Here is an 8306-nt window from a genome sequence, read left to right as displayed (position 1 = left end):
GTTGTATTGTGAGTGTTTTATTAAAGGCTGTGTTATTGTGGCTGAGGTATTTTACTGAGGGATGATTTGACGAGGTGTCGATTGAGATGTGGGATGAGTTTTTTTTTGTATGGTGGACCGTGAGATGTTGTATTATAGGATTGGGTGTAGGATAAAGGGAATAGGGGTTGTATTGTGTGATGGGACGTTGTATTGTGGAATGGAGTATTTATTCATGTCATTTATTCATTCATTCTTTCAATCAAAAAAGTCGAACATGTGGGCTAATTATCTGTACTACGTCAAAAACAAATATTGACGTTTCATCACCAATCTAAACCAAGTCGATCAGAAATTTACTTGTCAGATGTATGGAGATAGTTTCAAACAGATTACTTCAAGATTTGAACAATATGTCGCAATCCCCTGAACGTGACATGAATAACAAACGAGGACGCTCCGTGTGGATTTTATCGACTCAATTGATCTCCTTAACTTAGTTTGTTTTAGTCGGACCATTAGGTAATAGCTTTTCTTTGAAGGGCCTCCTTCAAGATCTATTGTCAGTAAATGAGATTTGGGGTCACCCTTTACAGCTTATCAAAGGCTACTTGGTTTAGCTGCATTATCGTTTGTTAGGTCAGGGTTTTTAAACTTATTTTTTTCTATTACCCCTAGACCCTAATCTATTGTATTTTATTCTAGACTACAAAACGACCCAAAAATTACTCTTCCGAATCAATTGAGATTTGCAAGTGCAATTAAATGAAAATAGATTGTTCCAGGTACTTTTATTGTAAGAGAATGAATATAAAACATCAGATATGCATGTACGTTGTTGCTGATTATAACAGCTCGGATTTATGTGATTGATGACAAACCAAGTGTTGGATTTTAAAGGGAAAGTTGCGTCTTTTTGAAAGTTTGATTTGAGTGTTGAATATAATTATGTAAGAAGTTTTCAGAAGTACTAGAAATATTTTTATATATCACGATTTTTAACTTTCAAACTCGGATAATTCTGGACATACATAAATTTGAAGGCTCAAATTTCGACGATGATCTGTGAGCTTTACAACTGATTGGCTTAGCTAAAAAAAAAATCGCGTTTCTAAGACTAAGGTATGATAGGTAAAACAAATAGGGCATCTGTCCCTTTAAGTGAATTAAATAATTAGAAAAATTAGTTATTGAAATGAAATAAGATGACTTCGTAGCTTTAAAATCGTATCCCACCAATCAATTGTTCATTTGGGAAGTAAGACTACATTTCAATTCACTCAAATTCAAAGCGAAGGGACGGTATTATTTTTATATCACGTGCCTCATTATACGGTCAATTAGGTCTCTTTGGTCATTAACAGTTTCAAATAAATGGACGTGTTATTATCACCCCCACACTTGTTTCACTCTATATTATAAGACTTTGTGGAGTTCACATTCAATTGACTGACCCGAATATTTCTTGTTGTCGTTTGAGGTAGTTCATAAATTTGGTACCTTTTTTTCAATTGGGAGAATGATTGATAAACTATGCCTATTCTTTAGTCATGACACCTGGTTAATCCAATTGATGGATAATTACACTTGTTGACCAAGTTTGAGACTTTAAATTTTATGCCCATTCTAAATGGTAATATAGCTTTAAAATACCAAGACATCATACTGTATAAAGCAACATCAAGTGTTACATGGTTTAAAACTTAAAAGGTTAACTATGTTATCTCAACCTGTAGAAACTACAAACAAACAATAGGTAGAAAATAGGTCAGTTTTAAATTCAAAAACCATCTCACCTCGTGAAGGTAATATATCTTTCGTGGGAAAGTAAAGAAATAGAATGAGCTTATTCATATTAGTTATCAGACCACATTTACAATGAATAAATGTGTATTTGTATTTTATAAGTATTAGCCTACATTGGCGCATTTAGTCAATAAAGTTTGGGCCATGCATACCACCCACCCCATCGGGCCAAAATAAAATGAAAACTTATTCTACAATCAAATTCAAAATCGCGTTAGATGTGATGTCTGGCTTCCCACATCAAAATATTTCCCAGAGAGAACACCCCCCCCCCCCCTAATCCTGGTCTTCAACAATGACTTGTGCATTCTGAAATCTGCAACAGGATGCTTCGGATGTCCCCCTCCAGTCAATGAAACCCTTGCTACGCCCCTATTTCCCAATCCTATCCATAATTGATATTTTAGGAAAGTATATGAAATAATGAAATAATAAAAAAATTATTGTGATGCAATCTTTGAGGAGGCCCAGGGGAATATCTACGTCAATGGGCAAACCTTCCAGGGGCATGGGTTTGGACCTGACGTTAATGGACAACCACCACTGAAGCAAGTTTTTCATTTTTTGACTTAATTTAGTATTTGCAGTCTTCTGGCACGCATACCATTGCAGGCCGTAGCAACAAACTAGAGGGGGGGGGGGGGATTTGACACTGTTGTATATTTCAGTTTAACCAAAGTTCAATGTGCCGCGGGGCTTCAATTGCCGATTTACATTTTTTTCTGTCAAAAGGGGAAAATCTGAATGCGATTTATTATATTGAGTTGTCACCTTACATTATTTGTAGTTAATATGCATCGATGATTCATCTTTTATTATATTTTACAGTATTCCACAGTGATACTAATACATCGCCTTATGACTTGACAGATTATCTGATGTAGTTAACAAAACCTTGTCATATTTGAACACATACTGTTTGTAGTCATTGAATCAGACATCTGTAGTTCCTGCAATTGCACTAAAAACTAAGTGTTTGATGACGTGACTAATCGCAAAATATGCTTTATCACATAAGGCCCTTCGCCTTTATTTATTTTCCAAACACGAAAAAAAAAATGATGAAAATTTTTTTTGAAAAGTTTTGTATGTCGCTAAAAAAAACACACACACACATTGTTGACACATTTGTGGACAAAAGAGATGCTGTAACGACATGCCCACCGCTATTACAATAATATTACACCCTATAACAATATACGATTGTGCTATGTGACATTAATGGACATTAATGGAATGAATAGATGTATATTATGTTTATATTAACGATAAAGACTAGGGGGTTCTTGGTTCCTTTCACTATAATATAATCTAAACTCCACTAGACAATTACCAGCCTAGATTACTCGGTATGAGATATGTAATGATAATGTGTTTTTAAAGATAATGTATTACTGTAATAAAGACAAAGTTATCTAATAAAATAATGATGAAGTGGGTGCTTTGGCGTTGCCGGCAATATGGTATTTCTGTCTCTGTCAACATATGGTCACGTTTCACGAATTCATACAATTTTTTGTAAATTTGCATACTTAGGTAGGTAGATGACAAGTTAACGGTCGCTTCCAGCGGATGCTGATATCGCAAACTAGGTAGTTGTACTTACGTTACGTTTGGTTGTTTTAAATAGTGCTGGGTATCGTCAATCATGCCACGATACGATACGTCTCGCTATTCAAGGGTCACGATACGATACATATCGGGATATGAGTAATGGGATAAAAATCACCATTTTATCTTCAAATTTTCTATATATATTAATTTATAACTTTATAACTGTGATATTTGGTAATATAGTTAATAGGGGTGGTATAGCATCCACTGTCTTATAAATAGTTTCTATATATATTAATTCATAATTTTATAACTGTGATATTTGGTTATATAGTTGATAGAATTGTTAGCGTCCACTGTCTTATAAACAGTTTCTATATATATTAATTTATAACTTTATAACTGTGATATTTGGTAATATAGTTGATAGAAGTGGTTAGCGTCCACATTCTTATAAATAGTTTCTATATATATTAATTTATAACTTTATACTGTGATATTTGGTTATATAGTTGATAGAAGTAGTTAGCGTCCACTGTCTTATAAATAGTTTCTATATATATTAATTTATAACTTTATAACTGTGATATTTGGTAATATAGTAGATAGAAGTGGTTAGTGTCCACTATCTTATAAATAGTTTCTATATATATTAATTTATAATTTTATAACTGTGATATTTGGTAATATAGTTGATAGAAGTGGTTAGCGTCCATTGTCTTATAAATAGTTTCTATATATATTAATTTATAATTTCATAACTGTGATATTTGGTAATATAGTGATAGATGTGGTTAGTGTCCACTGTCTTATAAATAGTTTCTATATATATTAATTTATAACTTTATAACTGTGATATTTGGTAATATAGTGATAGATGTGGTTAGCGGCCACTTAAAAAGCACCACTTTTTTATGGAATAGCCTAAAAAGTATCGCCACCTATCGATATACCACGTCGGGATACGATGCGCGTATATCGTGGACGACGCATTTCGTGGTATGTCGTATCGCAATACATTGACTTATTTTCAATCTGACACGTCAATTTTGTAATGAAAACGGTAGGGACTCAACAAGTAGCCTTGAGGGACACCTTACTTAAAACTCCAGTAGTTCAAAGTACAGATTAAATTCTACAGCCGTGGGCTATTAGCTCTTCATCAACCCCAGATTGTTGACAGTTGTGATTGTCGGTACATTGAACCTCGTACAAAATCTAATCAAGTGTAGAAAACTGTTAAACAGGGACTATTTGGATATACTTTATTAGGTTTGAATGAGTTAAAAGGGGTTTGTTTAGACCTTATTGGATTTGTTAAGAGAGTAAATATAACCCCCATTTTTCTGAGGTCAACCCTCCCTCCTTCGCCTTAATTATACAGTTCTAAATGTGCTCTCTATGGTAGTTTCTATGACCAGAATGTCCTTTTCAAGTTAAAGGAAAATGAAATGAAATGAATGGAGTTTTACATCCTACTTCTCAGCAACATGTGGGCTATTGAAGACAGGCAACACCATGCAGAGTGCAATGAGGGAAATTTTGTCAGGACAGCGGTATTAGCCTGCTCTTTTTCGATTTTCAACTGTCGGAAGGATATTTAACAAGGACAGCCTGTATCACACGGGGCCTCGGTTTATTGTCCCATCCGAACGACAAGATGCTTTATCCATGTCAGCCACTCTTACCTGCATCTCTGACCTGGGGAAACCCGGTTGAAATTTCCGAAGGTATTATCTCGACCTGTGTCGTGATTAGTTTGTCTATCTGCAAGTTGAAACCACAAATTAATATTTTAGAGGACTAAAACATGCGAAACCTTTTGTTAAACAAAAATCAAATTAACATTGCAATGCGACAAATTTTAATTAGAATAACGAGTCCCTGTGTATTCTCTCAAAATATTTTGTCATCGCGAACAATAAGTAGTGAAAATCTCTTTTCAAAAAGAACTCTTCAAGCCGTTTTTTGATCAACCGGTACGCCATATTTGTCCAAAGTCTTTTCACAGATTTGTTAAAAATATTGAAGTGTTGATCGGCTTTTGTTAGACTGTGTATGACAAAAGAACTATACGTGTCCCAAGGACAATACTGAACATACATATGAAAACAAGTTTGGCATTCAGAATCAATAAGAGAAAGCGTTTAGGTGGTATTCTTGGTATGACCACACCTTAAGAACATTTGAACACTCAACTCCGAAACTTTGTTGATTGTCAGATATTTTTCAAGGGGGGATATCAATTTTTTTGACCCCCACATTTTCTATGCTCGTGATACTACATCTTCACAATGTCAAGCTATTACTATAACTTCGTCTTAAACCTTGACTGCAATAGTCAATATTCCTGCATCACGCAATGTAGCAAATTAATTGGATTGTACGCTAGAGAATATAACCAATCAGAGCCTTCGACAGAAAGGCTGTAAATATCATGGCTTTGTATTCGCAGTCTTTCTGTCTCTGATGGACGCACGTGTCTCATTTGGTCATCTGTCCCCAGTGTTACTTCTAAAAATAAACCAAAGGTATCTAACACTCCTTGAAACATAAGTCGCAAAACCTTTCATAGGATCGGTTGTGATATATTTGACCCTATTTTGATAACCTTACATTAGGCACACCTTGATAAACATTATCATGTTTTAGTGAAATTAGACCCACAAAGAATAAAGTCAGCTTATACTAGATGTTACCCTCTCGACATCCACCTCATATATTACTATATATACTGAAACTAGAAACCTCGTGAATTAGTTAAAGGGACACTCCACTCCCGGACAACAAAATCTACAGAAATGTGTATCTGAAAGTTAAAAACTAAAAACCAGCCGTTAATTTTGAACGCTAAAACTTTTTTCTGCTTTCTTATGCTTTTTTGATAGCTGTAAGTAAACTACTTTACGGATTCAAGTTAATTGAACGCCAAATAATATCAAACCATAATAAGGCCAAACACCAAAACTAGGTTGAACTGCTTAATTAACAATCTGTATTTCATGCTAATTCTTGGGTCGGAGGCCCTTAAGGAGTTGGGGGAGAGGGGAGGGGGGGGGGGGGGGAGGGGGTGTCGGTGTGGACATGATTCAACCAGTCCCTATTGTTGTTGAACCACTTCCGATTTACCAGCTGATAAAGCTTAATTTTAGCTATGTATATCAGAATGGGAAATGAAATCAAGTTTGACGCCATATTAGTCTGGTTCTGATGATGTTTAATGGTCAATTTTCCTAAAATCCTGAGTTCGTTTTATTCATTCTCATTCTTTTCTATCACTCTTTCATTTATTATTTGTGCAATCGATCATAAATAAAGAATAAATTGATTGAAATACAATATTACAATAGGATATGTCTGAGTAATCCGATTATATATAGTAATCAATAATTATATTAATATACTTAAGACTATACATTAATTTACTCTATATTATCTTATTTTATGTCATTCATTCTTGTCACATTCTTTATTCATTTCATTCCTGTGCATTACATTAGCTGTATTACTTGTTACATCAGCTGTTTTGTTCATTTCTTCTTGTCACATTAGCTCTTTATTCATTTCATTCTTACATTATGTGTGTCACGTGTTATATTCATTCATTCTTGTTAACCTAGCTCTTTTATTCATTCATGTGTAATACTTTTTACATTAGCTCTTTTATTCTGTTTATACATTCTTCTTGTCACATTAGCTCTTTATTCATTTCATTGTTGTGTATTGCATTATGTGTGTCACATGTTATATTCATTCATTCTTGTTAACCTATCTCTTTTATTCATTCATGTGTATTACTTGTTACATTAGCTCTTTTATTCTGTTTATACATACTTGTCACATTAGCTCTTTTCATTCATTTCATTCTTGTGTATTACATTATGTGTGTCACATGCTATATTCATTCATTCTTGTTAACCTGGCTATTTTATTCCTTTATGAACGTACCATTTCACAATAGCTCTTTTATACAGTTTATTCTTACTTGTTACATTAGCTCGTTTATTCATTCTATCCATTGTTAAATTGACTCGTTCATTCAGTTTACTCTTTCTTGTTACATTAGCCAATTTATTCATTTCATTATATGTAGTACTTGTTACAATAGCTTTTTTTGTTAAGTTAAATTTCATCTATCTATTACTTGTAACATTATCTCTTTTATTCGGTTAATTTATTCTTGTAACTTGTTACATTCATCCATAATTATCTTCATTTAAGCCATTCATATTACATTAGCTCCTTCTTCATTTTTTATCACGTAAGCTAAAAAAAAAACATTTTACAATTTCGTTTATTCCCTTTTATTTATTGACAACATACTAACATATTTATTCATTCATTTATTCGTCCAATCATTTACGCATTCACTCGTTCGTTCGTTCATTCACTCGTTCATTAATTCATTCGTTCATTCATTCATTCATTCATTTACTCATTCGTTTATTCGTTCATTTTCTATTGTTATTGAAATCCCAAAACGAAATAAATCAAAACAAAGGTCTATAAAAATATTGAGTTACACAGTATGTGACGGGTTACAAAAAAATGAGAAAATTTGATAGGTTAACATTAATAAAGATCATATAACGGACATTATATTAGATAGGCTATAAACTTATGACAGATGGCATTTTTCACAATATTTCAATTACAGTTTTCATTTATATATCGGTGATTGGTTATCGACCGTTTTAATATTCTGTCTATAGCTCCAAACAATAACTGATGTGAAATGGAACGTCATACGTTTCTATCAAGATTTTGGGATTTTGAAGACAACCAGCTCCATGCAGTGTGCACAGACATTGTTGCCATGATAGAGCAAATGTTGCCAAGACAAAGCAAATATTGCCATGGCAGCGCAAATGTTGCCAAGACAGCAAGAGTGTTGCCAAGCGACAGTATATAACTAGTTTGATGTCCTCCGATTGACTAAATTGCTTTCGATGTGGTAAAAATTCTCC

The sequence above is a fragment of the Lottia gigantea genome, assembly GCF_000327385.1.
Source record: "Lottia gigantea unplaced genomic scaffold LOTGIsca_201, whole genome shotgun sequence".
Taxonomy (NCBI): Eukaryota; Metazoa; Mollusca; class Gastropoda; family Lottiidae; genus Lottia; species Lottia gigantea.
The sequence above is the reverse complement of the archived record's forward strand: the minus strand, read 5'-3'. Positions refer to the sequence as shown.